The sequence below is a fragment of the Sorex araneus genome, chromosome 2, assembly GCF_027595985.1.
Source record: "Sorex araneus isolate mSorAra2 chromosome 2, mSorAra2.pri, whole genome shotgun sequence".
Taxonomy (NCBI): Eukaryota; Metazoa; Chordata; class Mammalia; order Eulipotyphla; family Soricidae; genus Sorex; species Sorex araneus.
Genome location: NC_073303.1, coordinates 230129245 through 230151867, shown reverse-complemented (window position 1 = coordinate 230151867; position 22623 = coordinate 230129245).

Below are 22623 nucleotides of genomic sequence, written 5' to 3'. Positions count from 1 at the left end.
AAAATTTGGTATCACTGTCAGTGTCATCCTGTTGCTCATCGATTTGCTTGAGCGGGCACCAGTAATGTCTCCATTGTGAGACTTGTTACTGCTTTTGGCATATCGAATACGCCACAAGTAGCTTGCCAGGCTCTGCCGTACTGGCTAGGTACTCTCGGAATCTTCTAGAGGAGCGGAGAAATCAAACCTGAGTCAGCCTGTGTGCAAGGAAAAGGACTTACCCCCTGTGCTATCACTCTAGCTCCTAAAAAATGGTATAGCTGGAGAAATTGTACAGTGGGTAGGTGCTTACCTTGCATATAGCCACCTGGGTTTGATCCGCAGTACCCCATATAGTCCCCCAAACTCCTTTAGGAATGATCCCTGAGCCAGATCCAGGAGCCTAAACACAACCAGTGTGACTCAATACAAAAATGACGAATGTCTGTCTTGGGAAATGCCTTATAGGGCTATAACCCAAGCTTTGCACGTGGGAATCCCGGTTCAATCCCCAGTACCACTGGATTCTTTAAGCAGCACTAAAAGTGATCCCATTCGAAATAACCATCCTCTTCGGTTTTTTTTCCCTTTGTCAGACAGCGTGGCGATTACTAAACAGGCGTGAACTCGGTGGCGCGGGGCAAGGGGGAAAAAGAAAAGTTATGTAACAAACAGCGGGACTTAATATCTTTATATTCTTAGCAATGGAGAACTATCAAATGCCTCCTTGGCAATAGGACTGTCTTTTTCTTTTTGGGGGGAAACCCCAGCAACGGTAGTGAGTTGTGTGTTGGAACATGGAATGTAATCGAGATAAAGTGTAAACGAAGTGAAACTTATCACATACAAGGGTGGGGACTGGGGAGGTGGGAGGGGGCGGCAGATATACTGGGGGGGTTGGTGATGGAAGATGGGCACTGGTGAAGGGAAGGGTGTTTGAGTATTGTATAACTGACATAATCCTGAGAACTATGTAACCCTCCACTTGGTGATTCAATAAAAAATAAATAAATAAATAAATAAATAAATAAATAAATAAATAAAAGTGATCCCATTCTAGTCTGAAAGGATGGTTAATATAATTTGTTTCTTGATGATTGTTTGAAGATATGTTTTGTGACACAGCATATGGCTTATCCTGGAGAGAGCTCCATGTGTGCTGGAAAAGAGTGTGCTCTAGGCCCATTACTTCTGTTTATTCCTTCAAGGCAAGTTTCTTTGTTGATATTCTTGGTTTTTTGGCCTGGTTGATCAGTGATAAAGCAGTGTTAAAGTCACTACCGACTATTGTGTGCCTGTAAATATCTTCTTTTATGTCTATTAACCGAATGAGATTATTGAGATGAAGGAAGTTATTGCTATCATTTTGTGGAAGTTATGCATGTTTGTAATGTTGTCTTGACTTTTAAAGAAGCTCCTTTAATGTTTCTTGCAAAATTGGTTGCAAAAAAGTTCCTAATCTGTTGCTTCTCCATGAAGTTTTATATTATTCCTTTAAATCTGAATGATAATCTAGCTGTATATCTGATAACTTAATGAGGTGTTTATTTCATTGAATTTTTAAAAGAGTTTTTTTGAGGGGAGATATTTCTTCTGTTTGTTTTTTATTATATCTCACCATTCTCTTCTGGCCCATATAGTCTCATTCAAATGAGGTCTACTGTGAATCTCGTGGGTGTTCCTTCATATGTAAGTTCCTTCTTTGATCTTGCTGCTTTTAATATTCTGTCTCTGTCATTGATTTTTATCATTCTAATAACAGTGCGTCTTACAGTTCTATATAGGTCTATTTTTTCTGGAATCCTTAGGCCTCTTGGATCTGGGGTGTCTCAACTCAACTCTGGAAATACTTTTTTATAATTAATTTTTTTAAATTTTTTTATTGAATCACCAAGTGGAGGGTTACAAAGTTCTCAAGATATGTCAGTTATACAATACTCAAACACCCTTCCCTTCACCAGTGCCCATCTTCCATCACCACCACCCCCAGTGTATCTGCCGCCCCCTCCCACCTCCCCAGTCCCCACCCTTGTACGTGATAAGTTTCACTTCGTTTACTCTTATCTCGATTACATTCCATGTTTCAACACACAACTCACTACCGTTGCTGGGATTTCCCCCCAAAAAGAAAAAGACAGTCCTATTGCCAAGGAGGCATTTGATAGTTCTCCATTGCTAAGAATATAGCGATATTAAGTCCCGCTGTTTGTTACATAACTTTTCTTTTTCCCCCTTGCCCCGCGCCACCGAGTTCACGCCTGTTTAGTAATCGCCACGCTGTCTGACAAAGGGAAAAAAAAACCGAAGAGGATGGTTATTTCCCGTCATCAGCCAGCGTGGGGCTCTGGCTTAGTTGATAGTCTAGTAGAGTGTCTGCAAGCAGTTTCTGGAACAAAAGGTCTTGCACTGATATCGGCTCCGGCTCGAGATACCACCAGCATCCCGCTGGTCCATGTACATAATTTTTCCCCTTATATCCCATTTCCACGCCACCAGGTCTGTTTGCTTAATGGACATCACACTATGTTTGACACCACGCCGCGTTTCTTCCCGAGAAAGAAGGATATTTCTTCTCAGCCGGCTTGGGGATATAGCTTAGTTCAGTCTAGAGAGATGGCTACCACTTTGATTGCCTTCAATATTTCAACAAAATACTTACTATTCTTGTTAGGATCTCCCACAAAAGTCCGACCCATTAAGAAGGAACCATTACGTATTGCTGATAGTAAGATGACATTAGGTCGCGGCTGCGCGGTTTTGGGTTTCTGTCTAAAGTCCAGGGAAAATTCTGTCTGAAATTCTATCACTACAATCTTTTACCCTTTTATGGTGCTCATAAGATGGGAAAACCTAGAGAAATACCGGGCCCCCCGCACGGGCGGAAGTGGGAAAGCTCCCTTGTCCTCCTCCGTCATACTGGGGCTGCGGGCGCGGCGAAGTGGGAAAGCCCACGTGGCTGCACTCTCTTTAAGTGTCCGATGTGGGCGGAGACCGGTACTTCCCCGCCCTCGATCTCCCGCCAGCCGCGCCGCGCATTTGGGTGCGTCTCTCCATTTTGTGCTCAGAGAAGTGGGGTGGAGTCTGTGCTGTGCTCAGGAGAAGTTGAAGGAGAGAGAGAGAGATTAAAAAAAAAAGAGAAACGCCGGGCCCCCGCACGGGGGACCTGGCGGAAACGCTCAAGTCACATACTGCAGGTTGCTGGCGGGCTGCTGGTGTCCAAAGCAGCTTCCTCCTCTTCCTCAGTCATTTTGGGGCTGCGGGCGCGGCGAAGTGGGCTATAATTAATTTTTAATTGAATAACCATGACTTTATTCATCATTTTCTGGCATACAATGTTCTAACACCAATTTCTTCATCAGTGTTCACTTCCCGCCACCAATGTCTCCACTTTCCCTCCCACCCCATCCTGCACACATAGAGGTCTTTCCTGAATTGTGTTTTTGGGACCCTGGAGTATATTCCAAGGAGTAGAATAGCTGGGTCATATGGAAGCACAATTCTTAGTTTTTTGAGGAATGTCCATATTGTCTTCCAAAAAGGTTAGACAAATCAATATTTCCACAAGCAGCAGAAATATTTTTTGCCCATACATCCATGCCAAACTGATTGTTGTTCTTTTGGATGTGTGCCAGTCTCATTAGTGTGAGGTGATATCTCATTGTTGTTTTGATTTGTGTTTCCTTAATGAGTAGCTATACAGAGCATTTTCCATATATCTTTTGGCCATTTGTATTTCTTCTTCAAGAAAGTTTCTGTTCATTTCTTCTTTCCATTTTTTGATGGCATTGAATTTTTATCTTTCTTTGTAAAGTTCTACCAGTGCTTTATATTCTCTTTTAATATTAATAAAGGTTAGTATTAACCTTTTTATCAGATTAGTGGTGGGTAAATAATTTCTCCCAGTCTGTTGGGTGTCTTTGTATTCTGGTCATTATTTCCTTTGAAGTGTAGAAGCTTCTTAATTTAATGTAGTCCCATTTGTTTGTGTTTGCTTCTATTTGCTTGGACAGTGGCATTACATCCTTAAAGATGCCTCTAATTTCAATATCATGGAGAGTTCTGCCCGTTTTCCTCTATGTACCATATGGATTCAGGTCTAATATTGAGATCATTAATTCATTTTTTATTTGATTTTTGTGCATGGCATTAGAAAGAGTTCTAAGTTCACTGTCTGGCATGTGACTGACCAGTTTTCCCGGCACCACGTGCTGAAGAGGGTTTCTTGCTCCATTTCATTTTTTTTTTCTGGAGCGATAGCACAGCGGGTAGGGCATTTGCCTTGTATGTGGCCAACCTGGGTTCGATTCCTCCATCCCTCTCTGAGAGCCCGGCAAGCTACCGAGAGTATCCCGCCTGCACAGGCAGAACCTGGCAAGCTCCCCGTGGTGTATTCGATATGCCAAAAGCGGTAACAAGTCTCACAATGAAGACACTACTGGTGCCCGCTCAAGCAAATCGATGAGCAATGGGATGACAGTGATACAATGATTGAAGATTAACTGAACATACATATCTCAGGGTCTACCTCTGGATTTTCAGTTCTATTCCATTGATCTGAGGGTCTGTCTCTATTCCAATACCATGTTGTTCTAATTACTATTGCTTTGTAGAACAGTTTGAAGTTGGGAAAAGTGATGCCTCCCAGCCTCTTTTCCCTAAGAATTGCTTTGGCTGTTTGAGGGATGTGTTATGTGTTCCATTTGAGTTACAGGAGTATTTGATCTGTTTCTTTTGAAAACTGTCCTGGATATACTGATGCATTGAAGCTGTATAATACTTTGAGGAGTATTGCCATTGTGAATCCCCCCAATCCCAAAGCAGACGATATGTTTCCATTTCTTTGTGTCCTCTTTTATTTTCTTAAGTAGTGTTTTGTAGTTTGTCTTGTATAGATCTTTAACCTCTTATGTTAGGCTGATTCCTAGGTATCTAATTTTTAGAGGCACAATTGTGAATGGGATAGTTTATATTTAAATTTCTCTCTTCTATTTAATTATTTGCATATAAAAAGCACATACTTTTGCTTGTTAATTTTGTAGCCCGCCAATTTACTATACAAATCTATTGTTCCTAGGAGCTTTTTGGTAGTGTCTTTGGCATTTTTCTTTTTTGGCTTTTGGGTCACACCCGGAGATGCTCAGGTCACACTCCTGGCTCATGCACTTAGTAATTACTCCTGATGATGCTCGGGGGACCATATGGGATGCTGGGAATCGAACCCAGGTCGACTGCATGAGAGGCAAATGCCCTACCCTCTATGCTATCACTCCATCCCAAGTCTTTGGCATTTTTTAAATATAGTATCGTGTAATCCACAAATAGGGAAAGCTTGACTTGTTCCTTTCCAGTCTAGGTGCCTTTAATATATTTTTCTTAACTAATTCCTATGGCAAGTACTTCTAGTACTATATTGAAGAGAAGGGCTGAGAGTGGGCAAATTTGTCTGTGCCTGATCTTAGAGGGAAGGATTTTAGTTTTTAGTCGTTAATTTTAACATTTGCTGTGGACTTGTAAATGGCTTGATTATGTTGAGGAAAAGTCCTACAATTCCCATTTAATTGAGTTTTTATCATGAATAAGTGCTGGATCTTGTCAAATACTTTCACTACATTTACTATTCTGATCATATGATTTTTATTTTTTCTTGTGTTGAGATGGTGCATTACATTGACTAACTTGTGTATATTAAACTATCCTTGCACCCTAAGGATGAATCTCCCTTAGTCTTGGTGTATATTTTTGATGAGTTGCTGTGTTCTATTTGATAGTACTTTGTTGAGGACCTTTGCATTTATGTTCAACAAGGATATCTGTCTGTAATTCTCTGCCTGATTTTGTTATCAGGTTAATATTTGCTTCAAAAAAACTGTTTGGGGGTGTTTCTGTTTCTTTCCTTTCCTGTAAGAGCCTGAAAGTGGTTGACAGTAGATCTTTAAGGTTTGAAAAAACTCACTAGTGAATCCATTTGGCCTGGGCTTTGTTTGGGAGGAGGGTTTTTTTATAACTTCAATTTACTCAGTAGTGATAGGTCTGTGCAAGTGTTCCATATTTTCTTGGTTCAGCCTTGGGAGGTTATAGGAGTACAATAATCTATCCATTTCTTCTAGATTCTCTTGTTTTGTGGCATGATTTTCAAAGTAATCCCGATGATCCCTTGAATTTCTGAGGTATCTGTTGTGATATTTCCCCTTCCATTTCTGATTAAGTTAATTGGGGCTCTCACATTCTTTCTTTGTGAATCTTGCTAGTGGTTTGTTAATATTGTTTATTTTTGTCAGTGAACCAGCTCTCGGTTTTATCAATCTTTTGAACTTTTTTTTAATTCAAAATCATTAATTTCTGCTCTAAGTTTTTTAATTTCCTTCGTCCTGCCTGCTTTGCAATTCCTTTGTTGGTTATTTTCCAGTTTCTTAAGCTGTGCAGTTTGGTTATTAGTGTGGGCTCTTTCTTCTTCCCTTATGAATGTTTGCATAGCTATGGACTTTTCTCTTAACATTGCTTTTGCTGTGTCCCACAAGTTTTGCTAGGTTCTGTCCACATTCTCATTTGTTTCCAGGAATATTTTAATTTTTTCTTTGATTTCCTCCCTGGCCCATTGGTTGTTCATTAGTGAGGTGTTTAATGTTTAATTTCCAGGTTTTTGAGATGTTTCTCCATTTCTCTTTGTAATTAATTTTTATTTTCAGTACATCATGTTCTGAGAAGACAGTTGATATGATTTCTATTGTTGTACATGTTTTGTGGCCCATCAAGTGGTCTATATTAAAGAATGCCCCATACACGTTGGAGGAGAAGGTGTATTTGACATTTCTGTATATCTTCTAAATCCTTCTCTTCCATTCCTTCCTTCAGAGTCAATTTTTCCTTTCTGAGTTTTAGTCTAGTTGACCTATCAAGAAGTGGCTGTGTGATATTGAAACTTCCAATTACTGTTTTCTTGCAATAAATTTCTTTCTTCAGGTCTCTTACCAATTGTTTTAGTAATTCTGCTGGCCCTTCATTAGTTGCATGAATGTTTGTCCTGACATACATAGTTTGTCCTGACATACATAGTTTGTCCTTGACCATTAAAAAATCACCCTCCCTGCCTCATAACTCCCTTAAGCCTGCAGTTGATATTATCTGATACAAGTATGGGCACTCTGCTCTTTTTTTTGTGGGGTTTGTTTGCTTGTAATATTGTCTCAAAAGGCTGAACACATGCTTGTGTGTAGTCTCAGGTTTAATCTCAGCACTGCATGGTCCCCTGAGCATTGCCAGGTGTGACCCAAACCCCTTTATCAAAAAACACCTTTAGACAAACCTTTAGATAGTTTACTGCTGTGAACAGATCCTTTCATTCATTATATTTAAAACTACAAGGCAGTAGCAATAACTCAAAGGACAAGGTCACATGCTTTGCATTTGGGAGCCCTGGGTTCAGCCCCTAGCACTGCACCATCCCTCAAGTACCGCTAGGAATGGTCCCTGAGTAGGGAACTTGAAGTATCCCCTGAGCACCATTGAGTGTGGCCCAAAACAAAAATAACACATGGGGAATTCACAAACTTTTTATTATTTAAAAAAGACTGCCGCTGGCGGCATCATCCACGTGGCAAGAGCCACCCCCTAAGACTTCCACCCAGAGGTATGAACTTTGCAATATTGTGGCTCATAGGCGATCATGGGAAAGGGGGTGGTACCGGCACGCCCTCGGCCCAGATTAGATCCAGAGCTGCTGCTCTCGAAACAGACCCTCTGCTCCTAAAGACTATGATCCAAGAGGTCTTCTAACCCATTTTGGCACTCAGAGCGGCTTCTTACAGAAATGCATCTAGACTGTGAACTGAGCTAAAATATCAGAAATCCAAGACTGAGCTCATAGAATCTTCATTCTCAGCAATGAAAAGAAATTATTAAATGATGCTTTTTCAGCAGGCCTGATTGTTGGGGAAATTTTCCAAACAATAATAGTGAGTTCTCTATTGAAATATTGAATGTATTCAAAGCATAGAAGAATAAAATGGAGATCATTAGCTACTTAGGTGGGGGCTGGGTGGGAGGGAGGTATATTGGGGTTCTTGGTGGTGGAACATGTGCACTGGTGAAGGGATGGGGGTTCAATCATTATATGACTGAGACTTAAACCTAAAAGATTTGTATTTTTTTTTCACGGTGATTCAATATAATAAAATAAAATTTAAAAAAAAATTTAAAAAAAATTAAAAAGACTGCCACTTTTAAATTTTTTAATTGAGGTATTACTATTTACTGTAGATTAATGTTGTTGTTTTATATATACTTCTTAGGTTTTGAGCTATTTTAAGAATTGAGTATTATATAATGAACAAAGTAAAGATGTTGAGCCAGAGAGATAATACAAAGGTTAAGGTACTAGTACTGCAATCCCACCTTAAACACAGATCCATGTGTGTGGCCCTTGAGGACATTGCCAAAAGTGGTCCCACAAGAAATAGAAGCAAAACAAGAGAGACAGATATGTCATATGAATGGAAACATTCATAAAATATTTTACTTATTTTATTTAAATAAGCAAAATACATACATCAGGTGGTAATAAATGCTAAGGAGGATGAAATAAAAATATAGATGAGAATTTGTGAGTGACAGACAGCAAAAATAGGGTAACCCTTACCTCAGTTATCTGATGGCAAACCAAGGATGGGGATCCAAACAAAAAATGTTGCCCTGGTGGTCGGACAAAACTCTGTCAGTAGAGAAGTAGGGAACACTTCTTCTGGGGAACCCTGCCCTGGGAACAGCATTCTCTCAGTGTCATTGGTGATAAGCTCCACCCTATTTCTCATCATGAAGCAGTTAGCACCCACACAGCAAAACCTAGAGGCAAGCAGAATTCCTAGAAAGTGAGTTGGGCTGACATCACAACGAATCAAAATAATTTATCAGTTCTGCCTCAGATTTAACAACAAATGATGAATATTAACAACACAATTGTAAAACTTCATGGGGCTGGAGCGATAGCTCAGTGGGTAGGTCATTTGCCTTGCACGCGGCCAACCTGGGTTCGATTCCCAGCATCCCATATGGTCCCCTGAGCACCGCCAGGGGTAATTCCTGAGTGCAGAGCCAGGAGTGACCCCTGTGCATTGCTGGGTGTGACCCAAAAAGCAAAAAAAGAAAAAATGAACAAAAATTAAAATTATTAAACTTCAAAACAGTAACAATGAAAACTTGTTTCTTTGGCTGGAGAGATACAGCTCAGAGAGACTTAGAGCGCATGCCTTGCATGTGGAGGCTGGGTTTGATCACTGCCCGTCATGCAATTTCGGTATTCCCAACACCGTCTGACTGCAGTACTGACTGCGCTGCTGTCCAAACACCAAATCGTAAGGTTCAAACAACAGGGCTGAATACCCAGGCTCCTGGCACATATAGGGAGACCCCCACCAAAGTGTTTCTCAGAGCTGGGTTCATAAATCATCTCTTCCCAAATGCAAATCAAAACAATAATGAGATATCAATTCATACCAGTGAGTCTGGCACATATCAAAAAGAACCACAGCAGTCAGTGCTGCCTGGATGGAGAATGGATCCCACATCCACTGCTTGTAGGAGTGATGATAACTTGTCCAACCTCTTCGGGAAACAATATAAACTCCTCTTAAAAACATAGGCCTTTCCAAGTGAAAACAAAGATAAATAAATGGGACTATCTCAAACTAAGAAGCTTCTGCAACTCAAAAGAAACAGTGACCAAAATACAAAGACAATCTACAGAATGGGAAAGGATATTTATGCAGTACCCATCCGATAAAGTGTTGACAACAAGGATATACAATGCACTAGTTGAACTCCACAAGAAGAAAACTGCCAACCCGATCAAAAAATGGGGTGATGAAATGAACAGAAACTTTTCCAAAGAAGAAATCCGAATGGCTGAGAGGCACATGAGAAAATGTTCAACATCACCAATCATCAGGGAGATGCAGATCAAAACAACAATGAGATATCATCTCACACCACAGAGACTGGCCCACATCCCAAAAAACAAAAGCAATCGGTGTTGGCGTGGATGTGGGGAGATAAGGACTCTCCTTCACTGCTGATGGAAATGCCGACTGGTTCAGCCCTTTTGGAAAACAATATGGACGATTCTCAAAAAGTTAGAAATTGAGCTCCCATTTGACCCAGCAATACCACTCCTGGGAGTATATCCTGGAGAGGCAAAAAGGTATAGTAGAGATGACATCTGTATTTCCATGTTCATTGCCGCTCTGTTTACAATAGCCACAATATGGAAAAAACCAGAGTGCCTGAAAACAGATGATTGGCTAAAGAAACTCTGGTATATTTACACAATGGAATACTATGTAGCTGTCAGAAAACATGAAGTCATGAAATTTGCATATAAGTGGATCAACATGGAAAGTGTCATGCTGAGTGAAATGAGTCAGAAAGAAAGAAACAGATATAGAAAGATCGCACTCATATGTGAAATATAAAGTAGCTGAGAGGTACAATCTTACAATGTTGCGATTCCTGGCAGACATTTCTCTGGAATTAGTTACTAAAATACTAAAATACAGAAATCCAAAACTATGCTGCTGCTAGTGCGGCCTCCTGACCTCATATCTCTTCATTCTCAGCAATGGAAAACAAATTACCAAATGCTTTCTTTTCAGCAGATCGACTTTAGGGGGGAGAAACTCCAAATCAATAATAGTGAATTTTTTTGTTTAAATATTGAATGTAATCAAAGTAAAGTGAAAACAAAGTGAAATTTACCAGTTTCACATGCGGGGTGGGGGGCTGGGGAGGTGGGGGGAAGGGGGGAGGTATATCGTGATTCTTGGTGGTGTAATATGTGCACTGGTGAAGGGATGGGTGTTTGAACATTGTATAACTGAGACTTAAACCTGAAAGCTTTGTAACTTTCCACATGGTGAATCAATAAAAGAATTAAAAAAAAAAATAGGCCTTGAGCTTCCATATGAGCCAACAATTTCAGTCCTTGGTATCTACCCCAAGGGTCCAAAAACATTATTTTGAAAGGACATTTGCACTCCTTAATTCATCACAGCATTCACAGTAGTCAAAATCTAAAACAATATAAGTGACTGGATAAAAAGCATAGTAGTATATAAACACAATGAAATATTTCTCAACTATAAGAAAAGATGAAATCATACCATTTGTCACTACATGGATGGATCTAGGGAACATCATGATGAGTGGGTGAAGTTAATCAGTAGAATGACATACGACAGCACTCATATGTGGTATATGAAAAAACATAGCAAAAGAATGCTAATAGTTAAAGGCAACAGAACCCGAGAATTATTCTACAGAGCTAGTTTACCAAGGGCGGAACGTGAGGTGTGAAGAGGATGCGACCTGGGATAACAATGGAGGGGAGCAGGAAGTCTGGGGGGCTGTCACATCAGAACACTGTATGTATGAAGCGCATTAAAGCCAAACATGACAATATAGTAAGTCATAGCACCTCATTTTTTGTTTGTTTTCGGTCACACCTCATGGTGCTTAGGGCTTACTCCTGGCTCTGTACTCAGGGATCACTCTTGGTGGCACTCAGAGGGCCATATGGGATACCAGGGATCGGACCTGGGTCAGCCTCATGCAAGGCAAACATCTTACCCATTGTACCACCTTGCCAGTCCCACTTTTAATTGGGGGAGGGAGAGTTTTCTCTTCCATGAAATGTAAGAAAAGCCATAGAAGCATCATAAAGTAGTCCAAGAGTGGGGATGAGGTAGAAGAAACAGGGAAAACTTAGACTCATAGAACACCTGATTTGTAGTGTGAGACCTTAAGTTTAATCCTTTAATTATTCTACATGCCTGAGAGCAATCCAATGGTTCAATGTAATGTAATGGCATTACAACCAGTGTCCAATTCCTGGCACACACAGAGGAGGAGGAGGAGGAGGAAGAGGAAGAAGGGGAGGAGAGACAGGGACGGGGAAAGGAGAGGAAGGAGAGGAGGAGAAGGGAGAAGAAATGGTAGCTATTGGTAAGGTAGAGGAGAGGGCAAAGGGAGGGAGAGCAGGAGAGGGGAGGAGAGACAGGAAAGGAAGAGGGAGGGGAAAAGGAAAGGGTCCAGGAAAAAAGAGGAGGATGAAAAGAGAAGGGAGAAAGGAGAGGAAGAGGGGAAACAAACAAAGAAAACAGTCCTGATCAGGTGCTAGCACAATCACATCTCTCACTTTTAGGAGCAGTGGCCTTATTACTGCCTAGGAAAGGCTCCTTTAAGTTTGCATTGTTATTTTCAAGGTTTTCCAGGAGATGGCAGCATATTCTTAAAATAAGCAGAGCTGCCAGAAACCAAGGGGTCTGTTTTGAGGTGGGGCTGTGAAAGGAGTCAAAATACTTAAAAAGAGAGAAAGCAAGAGAGGGGGTTACTAAATATTTACATAAAACTATGATTATAGTGCTGGATAGATAGGACAAGGGGTTAAGGTGTTTGCCTAGAACATGGCCAGTCCTGGTTGGTTCCCTAAAATGGCATCTGGTTCCCTGAGCCCCGCCAGGAGTGACTCCTAAACAGATAGTGTGGTTCAACCCCCACCCCAAATATATGACTCTTCTGTTTCTGTGTTTCATGCATAACAGTCTGATTATCACCTCAAATGTCACCCAGAAGTTAATTTCTTGATATATATTCACTATACTCTATATCTAAGCACTGTCATCCCATTGTTCATCGATTTGCTGGAGCAGGCACCAGTAACGTCTCCATAGTGAGACTTGTTGTTATGGTTTTTGGCATATCAAATACACTACGGGGAGCTTGCCAGGTTCTGCCGTGCGGGCAAGATACTCTCGGTAGCTTGCCGGGCACTCCGAGAGAGGGGTAGGAATCGAGCCCGGGTCAGCCACATACAAGGCAAACACCCTACCCGATGTGCTATCGCTCTAGTCCTAAACTAGATTTCATATAAATAATGAGGAAGTAAAAGAATATGGAATGAATAAGCACTCCTCACAACTCCTTGGAGCTTCTGACAAGAAACAGAAAATGTTTTGCTCCCTCCTCGAGAATAGAAGTGAGCCCAGTGACAAATAATCAAAAAGAGAAAGGCATATTTGGATTCAATGCCTGAGAGAGCTCTCCAATAAAGCAACTATCGAAAAATGGGAAAAGTTACTTTCTTATACATTCAGCTTATACACTTAGCTAGCATGGGTCCAAAAAATTCTTATTGCAACTAGAAGCCAAAGTCTCTCAAGCCTCCAGCCTCTGCGGTTTGGAGTTTCAGAATGTCTCCCTCATACAGAACTTCAGACCCTGGACCTCAAGGTCCGGTGATAGAGCTGGCAGAAGTGGGCAATCAAAACCATCTGCACAGGGGCTGGAGAGATAGCACAGCGGGTAGGGTGTTTGCCTTGCACGCGGCCGACCCGGGTTCAAATCCCAGCATCCCATATGGTCCCCTGAGCACGGCCAGGGGTAATTCCTGAGTGCAGAGCCAGGAGTAACCCCTGTGCATCGCCAGGTGTGACCCAAAAAGAAAAAAAAAAAAAACCATCTGCACAGATGGGATAAGCACTGTCATCCCATTGTTCATCGATGAAGCAGCAGGTAGGGCATTTGCCCTGCACATGGCTGACCGAGGTTCAATCCCCAGCACTCTATATGGTCCCTTGAGCCTGACAGAACTAATTAATCCCTGAGTGTAGAGCCAGGAGTAACCCCTGAGTACCACCAGGTGTGACCCAAAAATTAAAATATCTGCAGGTTTTTTCAGCATTATGCCCAAACTACAATCAACAAAGCAATCATCAGAGCATAAATAGTTTAGGCTAAGTCTCCAGGTGATCCTAGAAAGCTAACAGCATGAGTTTTATCAGTAACTTGTCCAAATACCCCTCCCCCACCACACCACCACCTCAGCCAAAAGAGGGAAGAAAAGGAATGATGGAAGAAGGGAAGAGAAGAAAGAAAGTAGAGAGGAAGAAAGACAAGAGAAAGTCCCCAAGAGCAAAAGCTCTGGGTTACCAGACTTGTGCACTTAGAATTTGAACAAAGTTAGAAATCCTAGTAGTATCTTTTTGCTTTTTTCTATGTAAGAAGCAAAATGGAGTCAGGAAGTACTCTCTTCTACCTGGATGCATGCACCATGGATGAGCCAGTGGTGGTTTAGGCCATGTGGCCATAAAACTGCCCAGGTGAAGGAGTAAGATGACTAACTTCCTAGCCAAGGAAAGAAGTAAAAATCATCCCCTAACTATCCACTTTAAAAACCTAAGCTCATAGTCATAGTGAACACTAGATCTCATTGTTAATTACTTCCATCTTACATTTATTCTCAGACTCTGCAGAGTAGTTGAAACTAGTGTTTTTGTGTGTCCTCCTTCAATAGGGCTGTCTTCTTTGATAACTTATCTGATAAATAACTGGAAATTACTAATGCTTGGTAATGGTCTCAGAAACATTTCAGGAAAAAAATGCTTTTTTCTCAATATTTTCAATTGAGAGACATTGGAAAAGAGAGTCCAGGTTGGTGGAGTAAGTGGGATTAAGAAATAGTACATGAGTACATTCGTGTCTCATGAAAGGATAACCAGAAAGGTATCCTTTCTCTTTTTGATTATTTGTCATCAAACAAAAGTTTTTACATCTCAACTTCTCTAAGATCCAAACTTTATCGAATTATTTTTTGTAAAGGACCACGTACTACATATTTTAGGCTATGTCCCAATAAAACTGTAAGCTGAAAAAATAGACCAAATATGATGTTTGGTCCATGGGCTGTAGTTTGCTAACCCCTGACCTAAGATGCTAAAATATATCTAAATTACTGAGGAATTCTCAAGATAAGGTAAAGCAATTCTAAATAGAAGCAGCTATTCCACCTGTAGGAGAGTTAATAGGTATGATATAATTTTTTGGACTCGGGCTCATGATGCAAGTTTTAAAGCCACCTAATTTTCACTTTTTTTTTAATTTAATCTATTTATTTAGCTTTTTTGGGGGTCACACCCGATGATACACAGGGGTTAATCCTGGCTCTGCACTCAGGAATTACCCCTGGCGGTGCTCAGGGGACCATATGGGACGCTGGGAATCGAACCCAGGTCAGTCGCGTGCAAGGCAAATGACCTACCCACTGTGCTATCGCTCCAGCCCCTAATTTTCACTTTGGGATTTTAAAAAAATGTGTGGAAAAAAGGACAGTTCTTTCAGATCCATAAGGCCTGGCCCTAACTGTTAATAAGTATATAATAAGTATATAAGTGTATCATTTCACTTTGGGGAAACTAATAGAGTAAATAAAACACAAATTCTACATTCTTATAAGCCATCCTCTAACGCCCCCTAGCTCTGGAACTAGGTATTGTTCTTGCTCGTGTTCAGCTGCAGCCTTCATCACCAGCTCAGCTCAGGGGGTGGGTCAGTAGCAGTTCCCATAGCAGAAAGAGTCCTGGACAAGGTTATTAGCCACTCCCTCAGAGTTCTCTCTGTGTCTAATCAGGTGATTCTAGAAAGTCACTGACTTCTCTGAGCCTTAGTTTCCTCAGCTGTGGATAAGAATAGTATCTGACACATAGGCACGGTGGTTATGCAGAAGTAGTCTTGAAGTTATAAGGAAAGGTTGCAATGTTGTGAAGCAATAAGAGAAGAGAGAAACTATTGTACCTCAGAGAAAGGAATCTTATTTTCTAACCTGGAGTCTGACTCTGACTCTTCTGTCAGAGGCCCTCACGTCTATGGTCAGCCCAATCTGTCAAGACCTCTCCCAGCTGTTTTCACACTTTATAACAATACTCAGCTCCCATATCTACTGCTCAGAAAACATCTCACTCAGCCAGAACCCCCTAGCAAAGGAACATTGCTGACAAGCTCCAGGTGCTGTGGGATTGTGCAAAGAGAGAAGTTTGGAGGGCAGAGATGACGTCTCTCAGGATGGCCAAGGGGCATGGTTCCTTTGTCTAACATTCAGCAATACACTTCATTTTTTCATTCTTTTAAAAGTTCTTGAAATGCAGGGTAGAACTCAATGCTTCAATTTTCTCCTATTCAGATAGATGCAAATTCTTATTTTACTTCTTTTTGATTGTTTGGTGTGGTCACAGCTGGTGGGACTCAAGGAACTCCTAGTGCAGTGCTCAGGGGTTGTTCTCTGGACACTTAGAGGGCCATGCAGTGCCAAAGATGGAACTCTGGCCTCAGGCAAACACATGCTCAGTCTTTTGGGCTATGTTTCCAGCCCTTACTTTACTCCAAAGATATAATCTTCATAATTATGTTTAGTCTTTATATAGTATTTTACAATAACAGTGATCCAACTTCTATAGTACAGTATTATCAATGTGTTAGCAGCTACGTCCTTTATATTTAACTCTTTTATGTTTTGTTTCAGAGCTACGAATGCTCTGAAATGCTCAGGGGTTATCATTGCCTGTATTCTAGAAGTGACTGCTGGTAGTGCTTGGGGTACCATATACAATGCAGAGGGTTTGAAACAGTGGTTGCAGCTAACCACAGCTGCATGCAAGGCCTATCTCTCCACCCACAGTTAACTCATTTTAATTATAATCAACAACCTATGACAAGAGACCCAGTGTGATCCGTACTTTGTAGATGAAGAAACAAAGTCACAGTGAGGTTAAGAGTCTTGCCCAAGATCTTATATATAAGCAATATATAACAGAGCTAATACTTAAATTCAGACAATTTAAATTTAAACCCAGGTTTTAAAATTCTTATTCCTAGCATAATAATGACTATAAGATACTTTCATTTATATTACTTGTGTTTGACAGCAAACTTGTTTTTAAAAGGTAACACTAATTATTATTATTATTATTATTGCTTTTTGGGTCACAGGGGTCACTCCTGGCTCTGCACTCAGGAATTACCCCTGGCGGTGCTCAGGGGACTATATGGGATGCTTAGAATCGAACCCGGGTCAACTGCATGCAAGGCAAACGCCGTACCTGCTGTGCTATCACTCCAGCCCTTATTATTATTATTGTTATTATTATTACATGATAAACAAAACCTCAGAAACTACACATATATCAACACAAAACTGAGATAATGATTGATAGGGGATATCTTACCAGATCAAATGCCCAGGGCGCCTCTTCATCTACCTGAAAAGTGACAGAGACCCTTCATAAGGCTTTCATGTTGACCAATTTTTACCAAATTTTCTCACCTTCTTTCACAAAAATCAGAGAATTACTCACAGAAGACTGAAGAAATCTTCGTGATGCCAAACCAACCCTGAAAAATAAAAATAAAAGAGTAATGAATAAATCATTGTGGCTGGCTTCGGATGTAGTTACACTTGGTTCTATGATGGAAAGGTAGAAAAAACACTATTCTTCTTTAGACTTTCTCCTGCTCACACATAATGCAAGTTAATCACTCCTTCCTTCCTGATGGTGTTTGCTTTTTTATGTCTTGTTTACAACCACTTCCCAATTTCCGTGTTTTAGGGCCAGGGATATGGCTCACAGTCTTTGCATGTGTGAGGCACAGGGATTGATCCTTGACAAAAATCTAATTTCTATGTTTTCTTGTTAGTATTTGTGTCAACTGGGTCTCACTAATTTCACAATCCCTGCATAGTATTTAAAAGCAAGCAAGTAATGTTCCACCTCTCCTGAGAAGTTTTGAATCATTTTATGTTGATATTCAAGCACTTGAGCTGGTGATTTCTACATAAAAAGGATGCAAGTTGAGAAGCTATGTGCCCTAACCCAGTTTCTAGTCACCAAAACACGAGACACTGAAAGATAAACCCAAATACTCATACCCCAGACTACCTTCTTGTCTATGGGTAATTAACATTGTTCCTTATAGTAGCTCCTCTCTTTTTTCCCCTAGGAAATAGTGAGATAAACTCAGTCACTCTGAGTTATAGAACTTGATAGTTCTCAAATTTGAGAATTTGAGAGTTGGAAGGAAGCTTTTATTTATTTTAAATTAATTAATTTATTTATTTGCTTTTTGGGTCACACCCGGCGATGCACAGGGGTTACTCCTGGCTCTGCACTCAGGAATCACCCCTGGCAGTGCTCAGGGGACCATATGGGATGCTGGGATTCGAACCTGGATTGGCCGCGTGCAAGGCAAACACCATACCCACTGTGTTATTCCTCCAGCCCCCGGAAGCTTTTTAAAATTTTTTTTTAAATTTTATTTAATCACCGTGAGATAGTTACAAGCTTTCATGTTTGGGTTACAGTCTCACAATGATCAAACACCCATCCCTCCACTGTGCACATTCCCCACCACCAATATCCCGGGTGTACCCCCTCTTTCCCACCCTCCCCCTGCATCCATGGCAGAGAATATTCCCCATACTCTCTCTACTTTTGGGAATTATGGCCTGCAACAGAGACACTGAGAGGTCATCATGTTAGGTCCATTATCTATTTTCGGCATACATCTCTCATCCAGTTGGGATGAACCATCATTTTCTTCGTGATCCGAAAGGAAGCTTTTACTTCAGTTATAGAACCCAGGGGAAGTTGAAGGGTAATCTGACATCACAAACCAACATTTCTCACCCTGGACCCTATGGCCTCAGAGTGAAATCCTAGCTAAAGCAATACTTTGGGGTAATTTATAGCATCAATGGCTACTGTTTCTGTTAGGTAATTGGCTAGGAAGATCAGCACAGGGCTACTGGCAACACTAGCATCTGCCCCCAGGACACTCTTCCTCTTCTTCCACACTGTGGACAGTCTCAACACCTGCATATTTGTTAGTTTGGTTTTTATCTAGCAAAACAAAATGGATTGGGAGGAGGGGAATTGCAGTTCTCAATAGTTTTACTACTTCAAGGATGAACTGTATATTTAACTGCAATAATGCTACAAATGATTGGTTCATAGATTTCATTTAGTGGAGAATCATCCAAAACATGGAATTTATAAAAGAATATTTGAAATGTTGATGGGGGCCAGAGAGAGCACAGGGAATAAGACACTTTCCTCAAACACCGCAGACCTCATTCAATCTCCCCAGACTATATATGGTCCCACGAGCTCTTCCAAGAGTGATCCCTGAACGTAGAATAAGGAATAAACACCACTTGGGGTGACCCAGCCCCTCTCCACCAAAAACAGCCACTCCTCGGAGCTGAAGAGATAGTGTAGGGGGAAAGGCACTTACCTCGCATGTACCAGTCCCCATTCCATCCCTGGCACTGCATATGATCCAACAAGCAACTGCCAGCAGAGATTCCTGAGCACCATATGTGGTCCCCAAACCAAATTTTAAAAAAGCACAATAAAATATGCAAGTGTTGATGGGGACTGGAATATAACTTCAAGTGCCTAGTGTGTGTGAGGACCTGAACTGGATTCCAGGAGCCATGAGCTGTGTCACCGACCTCACAGGGACAAACACCAGAAGTTACATTAAAAGCAAAATTCTAATGAATGGAAATTTATTTTGGTGGGAGGGGGAGGAAGAAGAAAGGACAAACATAATAGTGCTCGGGGGATACTTCTGGCTTAATGTTAGAGCCTCATTCCTGGTAGGACTTGCTGGACCATGGTATACAATCTGGGTCTTATGTGCTAAGAAAGCATGCGCACTAGCCCTTTGAGCTACCTCTGAGTCCATTTTAAAAAACCAATTGGCCTTTTACAGCAGTTCATTAATTAGACAGCCTCCTATATAGCAGATAAAAAAAGGTGTCTAAAGAATGCTATAAAATGAACCTGGTTTATTCTTACTATTTTCTATTATTATATTATTGTTTTTATTATTATATTTATTTTATTCTATTATTTCTTCTTCTTCTTCTTCTTTTTTTTTTTTTTTGCTTTTTGGGTCACACCCGGCGATGCACAGGGGTTACTCCTGGCTCTGCACTCAGGAATTACCCCTGGCGGTGCTCAGGGGACCATATGGGATGCTGGGATTCGAACCCGGGTCAGCTGCGTGGAAGGCAAACGCCCTACCCGCTGTGCTATTCCTCCAGCCCCTATTTCTTATTATTTTTAAACTTTATTCCTTAATTTTTTGTTTTTGCATAACATCTGGCAGTGCTCAGGGTTTATTCCTTGCTTGCACTCAGGCATCACTCCTGGTTGGTTCAGGAGACCATATGTGGTGCCAGGGCTCAAGTCCAGGCTGGCTGCATGCAAGGAAAATGCTCCACTTGTTGTACTATCACTCCAGCCTTTATTCTTTTATTTTTACTTTTATTCTTTTATTCTTTTATTCTTGGACTGGAGCAATAGCACAGCAGGTAGGGTATTAGCCTTTTATGCAGCTGACCCAGGTCCGATTCCTCTGTCCCTCTTGGAGAGCCCAGCAAGCTACCGAGAGTATCCTGCCCGCACGACAGAGCCTGGCAAGCTCCCGTGGCATATTCGATATGCCAAAAACAGTAACAACAAGTCTCACAATGGAGATGTTATTGGTGCCCGCTCAAGTAAATCAATGAGCAACAGGATGACAGTGCTACAGTGCTATTCCTTTATTCTTATTCTGGCACCATGGTTTACAAAGCTGTTCATATTAGAGTTTTAGGTTTACAATGTTCCAGCACCAATCCCACCACTTCCTTCCACTAAAGTCCCCAGGTTCCTTTCCTCATCCCCCCAACAGTCAGCCTGACCCCTTAAGACACTTTAAAAAAATCTAGTGAAAATACTGTTGTTGTTGTTGTTGTTGTTTTTTAATGTAGGAGAACTGCTATTTATTCAGCCATTGATTAAGCTGATTGAAGTGGGCATGAACTCAACATTACTTTTTAATTATTAAAAATTTTTAATTGAATATCCATGAAATAGACCATTACAAAGCTGTTCATAATTGAGTTTCAGTCACACAATGATCCAGCACCCATCCCTCCACCAGTGCACACTTCCCACCACCAATGTCCCCTATTTCCCTCCCACCATCTCCCAACACCCCCCACCCCAGCCTCCCTCTCTGGGAGGCACTTTCCTGCTCTCTCTCTCTCCTTTTCCTTTTGTGCATTATGCTTTGCAATACAAGTGCTAAGAGGTCATGGTGTTTGTTCATGGTATTCAGTATTTTTATCAGGATGGTAAGGTTGGAATAGCTTTTCAATTGGATATCTGTTCTGGGGTGTGGATGTGACTGCTGAGGTTTCCAGAAGTACAGGGAGGTGGGGGCAATGGAAGTAGCCCATCCCAACCCCGAGAAAGCCTGGAGATTTTTTTTTAATTTTTAATTAGTGAATCACCGTGAGGGTACAGTTACAGATTTATACATTTTTGTGCTCATGTTTCCCCCATACAAAGTTCAAGAACCCATCCCTTCATCAGTGCCCATTCTCCACCACCAGTAAACCCAGCATCCCTCCCACCCTCCCCAGTCCCGTCTCCCCCCACCCCAAGCTGCCAGGGAATATGGCAGGGTATTCCATTTCGTTCTCTCTCTCTGATTAGGTGTTGTAAGCCTGGAGATTTTTGTCACAAAACCCGCATATCCGAATTTTCAGCAGATTATGTCTTGGTGAGATCCGTCCTGAGACGGTGAAGTCAGGCCAGGGGTATGGCGGCAATTTTGGATTGTGGAAGCAAGCAGCTGCTGGAGGCTCTCCTTGGGCAGGCCCCTGGCCAACCCGCCACCCCTCTGATTTGCCCCAATCTGTTCAGCAATGTACAGGTCCAAGATTAACTACGGCGTTTGATCTCTTTCGAGATTTATTTATGGGCCTCTGAAATAAGTCCAATAAAGCTCATATAGCTGAGCTGGAGGTAGTTTGTGGGTGTGGCTCCCACATACCTAACTTTTTTTTTGGGGGGTCACACTTGGAGATGCACAGGGGTTGCTCCCAGCTTTGCACTCAGGAATTACTCCTGGCGATGCTCTCAGGGGACCATATGGGATGTTGGGATTCAAATCCAGGTCAGCCACATGCAAGGCCCTAACTGCTGTGCTTTCACTCCAGCCTCCATACCTAACTTTTGACCATTTAATTTCTTGGTAAACTTTATCCCAAGTTGTTGGGTCCAACCAAAGGCACAGTGGCAATTTTGGGGTATCAGGAAGCCTGAGGCACCATCAGGCTGTTGATGCACTTGCCCCACAGATACAGGTTGACCTTCTGGCAGCACCGTACCCTGTTGGATAACAATGAGTTGTCCATGTTACTCCTGCGGGTTGCTTAAGGTTCATTAAGCCACTCCTACAACAGTGCAACTGAGGCACAGCTAATAATCTTATATTGCTTTTCTCTTTCTTTTATATCATTTGTATGGGTTATTTAGCAATGTCCTGTTTGTATAGACAGAGGAAGACAAATGATGCTATACTATGTAACATGAGAGTTAATTTACTTCAAAATAATATTTACTCCTGGGCATCCATATTTATCTGACTTAAGCCCCAGTTGCCCTTAGTTGCTAGCACTCCAAGAGCAGGGTCCCGATGAGAAACTGATGGACCCAAGGCAAGCTGTGAATTACCATTGGGCCAGGCCAAGCGCCATAATACTGAACTATAAGTTAAGAGCACAGTCATGGCACTCTGTCATGACCTAAAAAAGTGGTAACTGAATAAGGACCCTGCTGGGGTTATGAAGACTAACCTGGCCTGAGGACTGTGGTCAGGAATATATAGTGAAAGACATATAGGAAGAAACAAACTTTAAGCTTAATATATCTCTTATCATGCTCATACAAAATGACATTGCTAGAAATATTATAAGAAGTAAATTTA